The sequence below is a fragment of the Branchiostoma lanceolatum genome, chromosome 5, assembly GCF_035083965.1.
Source record: "Branchiostoma lanceolatum isolate klBraLanc5 chromosome 5, klBraLanc5.hap2, whole genome shotgun sequence".
Classification (NCBI taxonomy): domain Eukaryota; kingdom Metazoa; phylum Chordata; class Leptocardii; order Amphioxiformes; family Branchiostomatidae; genus Branchiostoma; species Branchiostoma lanceolatum.
This window is the reverse complement of record NC_089726.1, coordinates 25028898-25043286: the sequence shown is the minus strand read 5'-3', so window position 1 is coordinate 25043286 and position 14389 is coordinate 25028898. Positions and strand designations below refer to the sequence as shown.

At 39.4% G+C, this 14389-nt stretch overlaps 1 long non-coding RNA gene across 1 annotated transcript; it reads right to left on the bottom strand.

Moving 5' to 3' along the window:
- Window positions 1-460: 460 nt before the first annotated feature.
- LOC136435826 (uncharacterized) lies at window positions 461-5030 on the bottom strand. The gene is made up of 2 exons (XR_010755953.1): window positions 2754-5030; window positions 461-1386 (listed from the first exon to the last, which is right to left on the bottom strand). It is a non-coding gene; the product is annotated as an uncharacterized lncRNA (long non-coding RNA).
- Between the last annotated feature and the right edge of the window lie 9359 nt (window positions 5031-14389).

Sequence of the window (14389 nt, the reverse complement as noted above, 5' to 3'; positions counted from 1 at the left end):
GTCTGAAAGGTTTTCACCTTCAAACCATGTTTTCAAATCTGTGTATACTTTACGTCTGGTTGGGCTGGTCTGCAAAAGTCCTCTGCAAAGATTACACCATATCCCCCCATCAAATGGAATGTTTTGTGGTGGATTAGTCTTCCATTTAAAGTATTGATTATATCTATTGCTGTCTTTGTTGAGAAGCTTTAGATAGTCTGCTAACTCTTTCGGGGATTTAAAGTCGTCCACATGTATATAAGAGTTTGGGGGTGCCAGCCTTTGAAAATCAGACCTGTTGGCTCCCAGTACAACAGGGACAGCATTATTGCCAAGAGCATTTCTCCAGAACTTTTCTGTAATGTATTCCTTGCACTTGTTGTTTTCAAATGCCAAATAAAACTTGTATTTTTCTATAATGCCAGGCATGCATGTCACATTCCACTTTTCACACACGGATTTTCCACACCCACCAAAGACATCAACATCGATGTATTTAATGAGCTCCGTCGCATAAGCTATTCGATTGGCCTGGGAGTTGCATTTGCTTATGAACCAAACCACCAGCTTCGTCTTTCTTGCGGCGTAGTTTCTGTTTCGATCAATGTATTCACCACTTAATCGTTTATAAATCTTATACAATGATCCATAAGTACTCGTAGAATCCGAGTCTCCTCTGTAGGTTATAGTCCAGTTGAAAACACTCTTATAGGAGTCAAAGTTTATTGAAGGGAAATTCGGGCACTCTGGATTAAACCAAATCCAATGCTGTCGAGGATACCGAACTTTAGGCATCATCGTGGAGTTAAAAACCAACGGCAAGTTACTGTTTTCAAAAAAAACTGCATCAGCGTCCTCAATATCCTCATGGTATCTTGAAAAAGTGCATCCAGGCATATGTGGACAGAGTTGCCTTCTTCCTTTCGGTAGTAGTTCCGTCTCTAATCTCTTTTGATGAAACTCCGTCCAAAACAAGATGTTTATCTTTTCTTCTCCTCGCCTAACCGGACTGATAATATGCTTTTGATCGTGCCATACGGCAAATAACTTTGACAAATGTTTTTGTGCAGGTTCCCTTTTAGTATCTATAGTATCGACAGCACAGTTTGTGAAGTGTTGATCAAAAGTTGGCAATATCTTGTCTTTGTCGCGGAAGACTTCGGTCTCAGCATTCCTTATATTTTTGATACGACGATAAGGATGTCCAGGCCAATAAAATACAAGAAATGTAAACAATACTAACGCGACTAATGACAAGAATAATCTCAAGATACTCCTTGACCGAAGCATGTTGAATCTGGAATTCTGACCGTCAGGCGGTGATTGGTTAAAACCACGTATAGATGTCGCTTCAGCTTTAACTGCTCTCGACCGTATCCACCTCCATCAAATAGTGATACCTTTCATCTGATGTGAAGGGAAAAAGGGCTTTAAATACGTCATTACTTTGCCATTGAAAATACCAATTTCAAATGTATACTGTGTCATGATTTCTAGGATATGCAACGCATAAAAAATCTTTTTTTTTAGAATTTAGTATAAATTATATATTTATTACAAATCTGAACGTTTTTCAATCTATTTAGCCCAATTAAGACAGAATACCAATGTATATGTCAGATTTAATTCATCCAATGAAATACCCTCATTGTGACTTACTTTTAGCCCATTCCAAGTCACCGATAGGATTGTTATTGTCATTGCCTTTTTTTTCCAATGCATTGTTGTTGTTTTTTTCGTGAAGAAATTTGATACATTGGAAATCTTCTTATGTACTATGAACGTTATAGACATTTCCATTTTTTAAACCTTAGAAATATTTCTGAATATTTTTTACAATTTCTTACCGTTTTTAACCTCATGTGTAACGTCTTTAAGATATGTCTGAGAGCTGGGATGAAAGCAATAAAAAACATCCTTGCTAAGTATGGGGAAGAATGCTTTCCATAAAGTGTCCTGTAGTGAAATCTAAAGACTTACAAAATAATACAGAAAGGTCGGATTAGCACCTAATTTAATGGGGGAAATCACCATTCTACCATAATCTATAGTTTTCTACCAAGTTTGTAAATATTGTCAAAGGATCATGTAGATGCATAGAAATTATTCTTAATAAATGATTTTGTGCGGTCCCTTTCAAAATGTTCCAGACATATGTTCAAGGGTAATTCGGATAAATTCAAATTCTAATATTTAATCTTTTAAAAAAAAGTTAGATTTATTGTCACTTATCATTCCTTTATTAGGAAAAATCAGAATTATCAGAAATTATTTAGAATTATTACATATATTAGTAAAAAATCCTTAGGCCTCTTGGTGACTTGAAATGAACTCAATAGGTTTACATAGAAAGGTATAGAATTATTCCCAACGCTACGAGTTGCTAATAATATCAAAAGTCAACCAAAAAAAAATATTGAAGACAAAACATTCAATTCTATTGCTTGTCGTTATCAGATTGCATAGAATACCATTTAGGATTTTGAAAGCTATGTAATGTTCTGTTATTTTCTGAAAACTGGTTACAATGGGACTCTTAACATGTCATATATCACAGTTAGTTTTAGAATTTTCAGTGAGGGATTTGTCCAAATTACAGGTCCCACTTCCATCTAATTCAAAACGGAATTAGTTCAGGCTTACAGTAAAAAAAAAAAAACGAAACTAATTTTTGTGTTTCAAATCGTAACAAAGCATTTAATAAGATTTTCGAAAAATATTTTCAGTTTTTAAAAAAGAGCTAAGTAAGTCTTCTAGGGAAAAGGTGCCCTTACCTTTCATTGTTTTCATTCACATACCAGCTCCTCATCTTTTTAGGTAACGTACGGTTGTGAAACTTACCCTCAGGTAAACGATGGTCCTTAAAGCACAGCATGCAAATCACCTTTGAAGCGTCGACCTATCATAAGGCAACGAAAATAATGCATTGCGCCTGCAAAACGTGGTAACGATTTGAACAGCACACTTTGTAAAAATAGTAAAATTACCATTAGAAATTGATGATAGTTTAGAATCTGAAGCAAAACTTAATCTCTTGTTGCTACTACTTTTAACAGTATTTTATTCAAAACAAATAACTTCTGTTTCACTAAAGAATCAGGGCATTGTTTTGACGCAGCAGAAATAATTCATAGAGTCATTTTTTTTACAGAGCATAGTACTTACATAGGGTTAGGGGATGCAAAGTCATTTAATACCCGTGTATGCCTAACTTTTTTAGTTTCAAATTAAGACTATGCAGTACATTGTTATTTATATATTGTTATTTTTATTATTTCTCATACTCTGATGATTTTTTTTTCATCTTATGGATTTTGTGTATTCGCCTCATGCAAGAGACCCCCCCCCGCCCCCGAAAACAACTTATTCCTTTTCTGTGCTTGATAATACTAAATACTTAAACATGTCCTCGAAATGTTTTTATCGCATGGAAATTGTCACAGAGATAAGATTTTTTTATTATATCTAATTGTATTTTTTTCACTTTCTAAAATTGTACAGTATCAATACGACTCGTTCAATACCTACGAATCTTTAATACTAAGTGTATATAAATTATCATATGATGATGTATATAGATTATTTCTCATCGTGCATTGTCTGGAGTTTGGTTTTGAATCAGTTTACGGTGTGTAATGTGTGGATATTACTTAGTATGGACTTCTTTAACCCTCAAACCACCGTATGGGGTCAAAACTGACCCAAGGCGCATATCCACATGTGCAATTTTGACGTTTCGAGTCGAAAACAAAATTCCTTCTATGAGTTTGTTTGTATATATGTCTTATAACTTCTCACAACTTTTTACCGAGATTGGCTCATTGTTGATTAAGTTATCCTAGAAAGTTCACGCATGGTCCAGTGGGGTCAAAATTGACCCCAGCAAAATCTGCACTCATATTCCCTATTGTTTGATACTTGTCATCTAGTAACATTTATGATAAGGGTTATTATGATCATAGTTACAAAATATAGTCTTGTAAAAACGTGAAAAAAACAATTTTGTTAAATGAACGTAAAAATTAATGACGTTGTGACGTATTATGACATCATTTATGTGATTTTATTGACGAAAACCTACAAATTGGGTATTTCCGTAGAATTCAAAGGTACACGATAAAACTTAGGTAGAAATTATGTATGATAAATCATACTATATCCAAAGACGTTATTTGTAGATGGCAACAGGAACGACGTCAAAATGACGTCATAAAAATTATATTCATATCAAGTTACACTAGGGAAATCCACCATCTTGGTTCCGCCATCTTGAATTATTTTGAATGCATTTTTCATCATACTACCTAATAACACAATAAAAATGGACCAAAACGTTTATATTAAGATTGTTTCTGTTTGAATAAACATGGTAATGATGAAATTTGAGGTTGAAATAGCCGTTTCTAGCCAATCTAATTATATCGTCCGATATCTTAGATTTTGACCGATGACGTAATCAAATATGCATAAATTATGAATATCAAATCATAAAAATGATAGTGAATTAAATTGGTTGGTATTGATGTAACAAAATAAGTGCAGTTTAAAAGCACAGCCCTAGAATTACGTTGTAAAATCCAAAATTAGCGACTTTTTCCAAATATGGCTCTAAGACACCGGTTGCCATAGCAACATGAAAACATTGATTAGATGTTTCATTAAACCAAAATTGTTGCCAACGAAATTCTAGCAAGGCTGACCAAGTTTGGTTGTTCTAGCGTAAGACATTCAGATGTTATATGACATCAAGTATTGCTGCAGGCCTCACAAGAGCCCGCTTGTCTGAATAGCGTTAGTTGCAAAAGACGATGTTCCCTATTTTCGCATGAATTATGATAATGAGCAGAAATTTTTCACACCTAATCATGTCAAACTGTCCCTTATAGATTACTTTAACTATACATATGTCCAAACCACAAAAAAGTCACTAATAAAGCTATATTTGTAAGAAACATTGTGGGGTCAGTTTTGACCCCATACGGTAAGATTAGTCGTAAAAAAGCTACGGTGGTTTGAGGGTTTAAAAAACATTATCAAGAAACAAAGGTAAGATTTCTTTTAATGTAATTTTGAAAATTCTTGAAGCTTAAAGATATTGCTAATCTTCTTATTTTCCTGGGAGATATTGGATACTTCTTTCATTCTTTTCAAAAATATCTCAAGATTTTTGTATGGTAAAAATTGACAGAGATGCTAAAAACGTGACCAACTTGCTCAAGTATGGTGTACTCCTCGAAAAGTTATTATGTCTGTACTCATGGCGCAACGTAGCTAGCTGTATTTTTTGCCCGGTTCCAAGATATTGCTATTTTTCCTGAGATAGTAGCGATACTTAAATTTTTTACTTTGTGTTTGTGAGGCGTGCTTCAATCACACACAGCTTACTGTGTTAATGCGCTCGTGATTATCCACAGTCAGATTGCTATTTTGAAACTGACACGTGGGGTGAAGCGTAGGTCTAAATTTATCTGGAGTCTTCAACATTATTTTCATTTTGGTTCAATTGATCAGTCATATTTCCGTCTGATGTCCAATTGGATCATTGACCTACAAAACTTTTAGTAAAGGTTACTTACCTTAGTTTGTGAATTATTGATAATGGGTTTGGCATGTTCCAAGATTCTTACATGCATATGACGGACTGAGTATGCTTTGTAGATAAACTGCTTTTTTCCGGAGCAACGTGTCTGCAACTAAGTTTCTGTTAGTAGGTATGGCAGATGGCGTTTTCATGTTAATAGTGTTGGCGTTACAAATGCTGTTTGTAAGGCAATTGCAACTTCTCAAACACAATAAGAAGTCCATAGCTCATATAAAACTCATGTAGAACTCTTTTCGGACAATCTTTCCAAAAATCTTCTTTTTTTTACATTTTAGGAACAAAACATTTCGAGATTTCTTTCTTCAAATAGTTTGATCACAATATCAAGAAACAGATTGAGATTTATCTCAATGCTATTTTGCAAGCCCTTGTAGCTTTACGCAGATCTGACGGAAAATTCTTCTTTACTGTTTTTCAAGAAAAGCTTAAGTTTTTTGTTTTTTTTTGTATAGTACAAATTTTCAAATAGTCATCCTACCTACATTTCCTCCGGGCCGACGGATATTTCATATTCCACTGCGGGCAAAGAAGTCAAATCCGAGCCGCTGAGAGCACTTTCAGACGCCAAGAGAACCACAAAAATGCACAAACGTGACCAGCTTTCCCGAAGATGGTGTATGGAATAAAAATTTTACACGATACACAGACAACAGCATACTTTCGGAAAAACTGTACAGAACATAAGAACATTCTTTAGATTATTTGCAATAACCAAAAGTTTGCCATTTTGATAAGATTGAAGAGGCAACAGCTAACTTCCCGACATTAAAATGGCTATCACGGGTAGTTATTCATGCAAACACACTTCTTGTGTATTATTTGCACGCAATTTCAACTTCATATGTTTTTATATCCAAGCTGGTCTATACCTTTAAAGTTTACATGCTTAAATTCTGTACTTTTTCTGTTTGGTACCTATCAATCAACTTGACAACCACATCCGTCATGTTGACAGGCGCATAAATATCAATAGATTAATTGTTTTTAGCACCTCGGTCCAAAGTAATTACCGGCATTCACCTATAATTATGCATAGCCTGAAGTCAGGAGCACTTTAATTGGTCCTCCGTCCTTGTTCATGGCCTAAAATGCCCGGTTGCAAGTTCTTTGTTTAAAATAAAGCACTTTGTCTTTGGAAAATAATCATTGAGACAAGAAAAGGAGTCGATGATAAGTCTCTAAAATACCTAAGCCGTGAGTTCCAACTACAGCAGGTGATAAATACACCAACTCGAGTAAACGAACATTCGAGTAGTCTGATTGACCATATCTACTGCAGTGACATACACCGAGTTAATGACTATGGTGTAGTTCATTGTACGCTTTCTGATCACTACGCAGTGTATTGTATTAGAAAGGGTAAACGTCCAAACTCAGCCCCTAAGTATGTAACCTCACGCAAATTTACAAAGTTCCAAGAAGAGGACTTTCTCACTGACCTCAGGGCTCTTGATTGGAGCTTGGTTTACCAGACTACCTGTGTAGAAGAAGCATGGTCAATATTTAAGTCCTACTTTATTACCATTAGTGACATTCATGCTCCCTATATCTCCAAGCGCTCTAAAGCTATGCAGCCCCCATGGCTCTCAGCAGACATAAAGAAAATGATGTTTGAAAGGGACAATATGAAAGCTAGGGCTCGAATGACTGGGGACAGCACAGACTGGGAGGGTTACAGGGCCACACGGAACAAAGTAAACAGACGAGTTAAGCAGGCAAAGGCCAACTACTGCCAACACAAGCCGGAAAACTGCTCGTCAGAACCAAACCAAATATGGACAGCAGTTAAGGAAATCCTACCCAGAAAGAGCTCTGTTATCACAAAGACTCTCAACTGGGCAGGACAACATCTCTCAGATCCACTCAGCATAGCAAACTGTTTTAACAACTTCTTTGTTACAGTTGGCAGGAAACTTGCAGAGAGGTTCAAACAACAGACACTGACCCTACAGTGCCCCACAGTATACAGACAGATCCCATCCACCTTTCAATTCAAACAGTTCAATGATCACTCTGTGTATAATAAACTCAGTACATTGAGCAACAACAAGGCAACAGGTCTTGATCGTATTCATTCAAGACTGTTGAAAGCTGCAGCTCCATGTATCTGTAGACCTGTCGCTCACATATTTAACATGTCCCTCTCCTCAGGTCACATTCCAAAAGAATGGAAAAGGGCCAGGGTTACACCTATACACAAAGGGGGGGATCAAGATGACCCAAACAACTACAGACCCATTTCAGTGCTATCAGTAATTATGAAAGCATTTGAAAAGGAAGTACATGGGCAGTTCTTAGAATATCTGCATAAACACCAGATTCTTGCTACCCAACAGTCAGGTTTTAGACCTGGACATTCTACAGCCACAACCCTTCTTGATGCCACAGACTACATGTTACACAACATATCTAATGGTAAACTTGTGGGAGCAGTCTTCTTAGATCTTAAAAAGGCATTCGACACTGTGGATCAGAATGTCTTACTACAGAAGCTGTCTTGGGTAGGTGTACAGGGGGTTGAGCTTCACTGGTTCACTGATTACTTAGCTGGAAGGGAACAAACTGTTAGTCTCAATGGATGTGAATCCGACTTCCTACCAGTTACATTAGGGGTACCCCAGGGCTTTATTCTGGGCCCCCTACTGTTCATTCTGTACATAAACGACTTACCTTCATCAGTCTCTACTGTATGTAAAGTATGTCTGTATGCAGATGATACTGCTATTTTCTGTTCCAGCAAGGACGCTAGAGTCATAGAGAACACCTTAAACTCCGAGCTAGCAAACCTTGCCACATGGCTACATTCAAATCGTCTAACACTGAATGTCGCTAAGACTAAGCGGATTCTATTCGGTAGTAGTGGGAAGCTAAGAGCAGTACCTCCACTTAGAATCCAGATTGATCAGGAAACAGTCGAACAAGTGTACCAATTCAAATACCTAGGTGTTCTCCTTGACTGCAATATCTCATGGAACGAACACATTGATATGGTATGTTTCAAGGTATCTCAGAGAAAAGGTTTGCTAAGATGCTTAAGATCATGTCTCACTGTCAACATTGCAAGTATGTTATACAGAAGTATGATTCTACCACTACTGGAGTATTGTGACATTGTCTGGGAAAATTGTAACATCACCAAGCAGCGACAACTTCAGGTCCTTCAAAATCGAGCTGCCAGGGTCATCCTACAAATGAAGCGACGATCCAGTGTCCAAGACCTACACAGCAGACTCAACTGGAAGTATCTGACGCAGCGGAGAAAGGAACACATGTGTGTGATGGTCTTTAAATGTATTAACGGGCTTGTCCCAACATACCTGGATACCACCTTTGTACACAACCACCTGTTACACAGCCACAACACCAGACAAGCCTCTTTGCTCCATAAACCCAATTACACAAACACAGCCGGCCACCGGCCATTTGCATACAGAGGAGCAACATATTACAATGCACTTTCGGCGGACATTAGACATACACCAACTCTACGGCAGTTTAAAGCTGCCCTAGGACACACTCCTCCGCACATTGACCTCTGACCTCCACCGTTGACGTTTTTGGTTGATCTCGACAACTGTTCTCTGTAATGACGCTTCGGTTTATTTGTATATATTGTTTGTTGTCCTCTGGTTGTCTCACTGAATGTAACACAATTCGTTTTTGTTATTTATTTAGTGGGCCCCCTTGGAAATCAACTTCAAATAAGTTGAATGGGGCTACCCACTTGTCTGAAGATGAATAAATAAAATAAAAAGATGATCTTGAACTATGTGAACTTTCAAAAGGGATTAAAAAAACTAGTGAACTGAAATTTTTCCAGCTGTGTCCATGTACCATGATCTTAGGATGCCACAGCCTACGTTTATGAAGGTTATACTACAAAGTATTGCAATATTTTAATACAATTCAATCTCTACTTGTCAAATGGATAAGATTAGGACATTACTTCCGGACATTCTGGACGTTTCGTTTTCACCATAGCCTATTACATTAAAATTACTGGCTTCCATTAGCCTGGTCACCAGTCTCTACTGGTCGGCTTAGGTGTGTTTTACCGGGCCCAGTCTGCTATATTGACCCGTTTCTGTCAGATTGTCTTCTTACTGCTGCCATTTAGAGTTTTGCAGCCATCGTAGTTTCGCCGCAAACGTAGTTGGCAACGTTAACTAATATTTAATCCAAGGCCGTAAACCAACATCCCGAGCGGGCCAATAGCTCTCTGGGCGGGCGGGGTCACTCACAGCGCCGAGATATCGGGTATGGTGTGGTATGTTTTCTAGGCTAGGCTTCCATAAAACAGCAGTGCACAAGATTAACCAGAACTCGAAAAGAAGACAACCCACTCCGAGTTCTCAATTGGGATGAAGCATGACAGAAGCCAAGCAAACAATGTACTAAGTATTCAATATGGCGGACTCAACAACAACAAATTTTTATATAACAATAGAAAACATCCACGGGAGCCAGGAGACTTAGCCTCCACCAGGCCCTCTTACGGGCGTATCAATCGTAGAATTCGGCAGAAAAGGGAATAAGTAGAGTCACAGTGAAGATCACATTTCGCAAGTAACGGAGCCTGCAAGTAAAACCCTGGCGTAGTTAGTCTGGTAGAGACTACAGGAGACTGTTGTCGTCTCATGCGTTTCAACGCTAACACGGCGTGGTAAACTCAGTTTCTATTATAACAGAGCGTGTGTGTTTTCATCCGATATTTGTTATGTGGCCCTCAGCTTGAGGATAATCTGTGAAAAGGGCACAGCATAAAAAACAGTTTGACTGCCGAATCTGCTCAGAGATGATATGATCAGGACTTGTTGACTCAGCTATAAATGTTTTCTTTCCCTTCCTTTTCTGGCATATTCATACCCGTAGGCTTATTATAAGCGGTAATGTACAAGCACAGGGTGAGAGAATGAATGCACATGCCGGACAGACAATGAAGGCGAAACTATGTTGCCTGTCTGTAATCAGACAAAGTCGATGCACCTTTTGTCTGTTTTGATAGAAACACACATTTTTTATACATGGGTCAAGCCCATGATTCTTTATGGGTCGGAAATCTTCGGTTTTAAATCCTGTCCAATCGAATCGATTCACCTGGAATTTTTCAAACAAACCCTACATTTACTGACGAGAGGGTGGTGCGTGGCCTCCCAGCCAGAACATGATTAGATATGTTCCCTACTTAAGTCAAACACGTAATGATTATGAAGCCTTCGCCCAAATGTGCCACACTCTCTCCTAGCTGTTAGGAAACAAATGTGTAAACTAACTGAGACTATAAGGTCTACCTATAATGAAGACCAGCATAGAATATTGACAATTGTGGAGGACCGGGGAAGGGGGTGCGAAGTTAGCTCGTAAACAAATGCAAAAGAAGGGAGGGGCAATGGGTGGTGCTTTTAGAGCAATTATCACTCAACCTATTGCATATTGATTAGTTTCTAGTAGCACCTTGACTCATTTTGATATAACAGCAGGTCATTACAATATTATAATGAGGGCAATGCAGGGGGTAACCTGGCCAGGCCTTAGCTTATCAGAGTTGTACGCTCAAGATATCAAGTTTCTTGAGTTATGCGTGGTACACATAAAGTGTGTGAATAACGAATTCAGCAAGTTCATTGCGTATGAGACACGATGATTTGCGAATAGCTGCATATCAGGTTCGAATGCTGTTCGTATTCCCGACATTTAATATTATACCAAGCGTGGGCCTTGCGTATACCTTAGAAGTTCGAAGACTTTTACAAAACGATTGAGATACGGGCATGAGGAGTGTATTGTACGTACGCCTGCACCTGCGTATGACAGAAATGTTAATACGCAACTCATAAGGACATGATATACGCACAGGTGTGATAAGGCCCTAAAGCCCCTGTGTGATAGGGCCCTAAAGCCCCTGTCACACTTATGCCTATATACAAGCCCGCATGAGTTGCGTATTAACATGGTCTTGGTTTAGGTTAAGTTTGCAGCCGAAGAGGTAATTTCTTTGGTTTGATAACTAGACTGCTCAACGGTGGTTCAGAGTAGAAAACAAACTTCCTCCCCGTAAAATTTACTTAAACCAAAAGAGTGTTACTGTGGAACTCACGCGCACTTGAATATACGCACAGGTGTGACAGGGCCCTTAATCCCCTATCGCACTTGTGCGTAAAAGCAATTATGTGAGTTCCGTATCAAATTTGACAAAACGCAATTGTACGCTCAAAATATCAAATTTCTTGAGTTATGCGCGGCGCACATATAGCGTATGACTAACGAATCCATCGTATGAGACACGTATGATTTGCATATGAAGTGTGCAATACTGTTATCCTTGCAGCGAATAGCTGCATATCAGGTGCGTATGCCAAGCGTATTCCGAACGCACACAACGTCTGCCGAGCGCATGCCTGACGCACTACCGAATGATGCTTATCGAATTATGAGCGTATTTGGTTCCATTGATATTTCCCATTGAATTTACTTAAACTGTTATGGGAAGATGCTTCCACAACTGACGACATTTAGGACCTTCTGTATATGTGTAGCAGGGGCAGCAATTCTACTTTTGGAACACTCCATGACATTTAGAGCCATTATTTACCCTGTGAATTTGGTTGCGTTGATATCGGTAGTTACTAAGACTGTTATTAGAAGACGCCTCCACTAGTAACGACGAGTAAAACTTTAATGTGTATGTAACAGGGACACATTCGTGTGGGGCAATTCAATAATTATTCAAATCAAAAGTTATGTACACTTTGCTGGTTGTGTTTGTTTCCTCGATGCCCTTAATAAGATTTCATACCCGACCCAACCAATGATCTACTAAATCTGGAATGTACCCCGGATGTTCGTCGAGTACGCTATATGTACGCTATCCGTTCGTCATCTGTGCGTTAAGCATACGTCACTGATACGTACAATGCGCTGCCCGATTGCAGGACGAACGGCACTAATACGTGACGCATATTCTTATTCGCTATACGTTCGATCATTATGCGTTGTATATGCGCTGCAAGTACGCTATGTGTACGCTGCGTAGAGATCGTGCCGCAAGAGGAGCATTTAACCTCGAACACAAAGCGCGCTCGTACCGCACTCGACCGATGTCGGGCGTACGCACTGCGTAACAGCGTTCGCACGAAAGTTTTCGGTTTCAAAAATATCAGGCGTACTGGGTGGTACCGTGCGTGTGCCTGCGTACCTAAAACTTTCACAAAACGATTAAGATACGCATTAGGTGCGTATTGTGCGCACGCCTGCGTATGACAAAACTGTTGATACGCAACTGACACGGACATGATATTCGCACAAGTCTGACAGGGCCCTAAAGCCCCTATTTCACTGGACACGCGATATGTTGGCGACCTCGCTGCGTCCTGAGTTGGATTTGTGTTACCGTTGACTTTAACGCAAAACGTACAAGTTTGACTAAAATGACATAAAAACACACAAAGCGTAAACATGTTGTTTTTTAATCAATAAGATTCGTTGAGAGCTCTGTCAAATCTTTCAGTTGTAGCAAGGGGGTTATATATAACAATCTTCGTTACAGTGAGGTCGTCAACGTGCCGGCGGTCGGACCGCCCAGTGGGATAGCTACATGTATAGTAGCCTCCGTTGCAGGCTCCAAACCGGCTTTTTGGGGGGCTAAATAATACACTTTTTGCAGCCAGCCCCTTACTATCAGCCAACCCCGTAACTATGAGCCGGCGAAATGACGCAGGCTCCAGCCGGCTGATAGTTACGGGGTTGGCCGATAGTATATACGGGCTGGCTGCAAAAAGTGTATTATTTAGCCCCCCCAAAAGCCGGTTCAGAGCCTGCATGTATAGGGGCTTCAGGGTGACGCAGTTTCACAAATTCATGCTTAACATTTTTTTTTATTGATTTACTGCCATTCTCTTTAGTGCCTGTTCGTCGAGAATGTTTTGAAGACCATAACACGGTTCGAAATTTTCAACACTTTGACAACTTTGAGCGACAAATTCAGATGTCTTTGATTCCTTCAATCACGATAAAGAATGAACTCACAACAAGCTTTGCAATCGGAGCCTACGGGAAACAAGTTAACTCGTGTGCTGAGCGTGGCCAAGATACACCTCACGATGAACGGACGTATAGCGAAGAAGAATATGTGTCACTAATTAGCGCCGTTCATCCTGCGATCTTGCAGCGCATTGTACGTATCAGTAAAGTGTGACAAACTCCCAAATGGCGTGCGGATAGCGTACACGGAGCCTATTCGACGAACATCCGAGGCACATTCAAGATTTGTTATTTAATTGGCCGGGTCGCGGGTATTTGATTTTGAATTAGTTAAGGGCATAGAGGAAACAAATACAAGCTTAATAGTGCAAATTACTTTTAGTGTAATTTATCATTAAAATGCCCCCATACAACTGCGGTGTCCCTGGTACACACATATAAAAGTCCCAATAACAGTTAACGTAACTACTGATATCAACGAAAACCAAATACAAAGGGGAAACAACGGCTTTAATAGTTCGATCCCAAAGCCACGCCACCTGTTCTATTTCGTACACCTCCGTCAAAAACAGGGCTTGAGGGACCAAAACTGGCCGCCGCGGCTAGGTTGTTCATCATGCCACTGACTTCGGTTTAGCTTTCGTGGCTCTGAAACCCTTTCAGAGCGGGGCAAATAAAGATACTATGGCTTCTTTGTTGAAGGCTGTATCCATCGGGTAGAGTTGTTTGAGGAGGAGGGGATGGATGTATTTGCTGTGAGAGCGTAATGTTTTCGGTCAATGCTGAAGCGGTGTTCGCCGCATATTGTCGGTGGGCATCAGCGCCCGG